Below are 349 nucleotides of genomic sequence, written 5' to 3'. Positions count from 1 at the left end.
TTTTAAGCTGAAGATGAACTGTTTGGGTCAAAGAATAAGTCACCCGGTCATTTTTTAAGTTGACACTACGAAAAATGGATTTTCAAAAAACAAAGCATTTAAATTTAGTGACTAAATAGAAGCACCATGTGATTATAGTTAATATTCTATCAGTATCAAATCAGTCATCACTCAATTTTAATCTATTCAAATTTCAAAGTTCATTTTGAAATGTTCTCAATCCAGGACTACAGACTCAATTTTTCAGATCAACCACTAAGTTCCCACGTCAATTCGGTTCAATATGGACATTATCAACTGTAATCTAATTGGATTTCCGAATTCCTTTTAGATTCATTTCCGAGTTCAT

Source organism: Belonocnema kinseyi, chromosome 5 (genome assembly GCF_010883055.1).
Source record: "Belonocnema kinseyi isolate 2016_QV_RU_SX_M_011 chromosome 5, B_treatae_v1, whole genome shotgun sequence".
Classification (NCBI taxonomy): Eukaryota; Metazoa; Arthropoda; class Insecta; order Hymenoptera; family Cynipidae; genus Belonocnema; species Belonocnema kinseyi.
The sequence above is the reverse complement of the archived record's forward strand: the minus strand, read 5'-3'. Positions refer to the sequence as shown.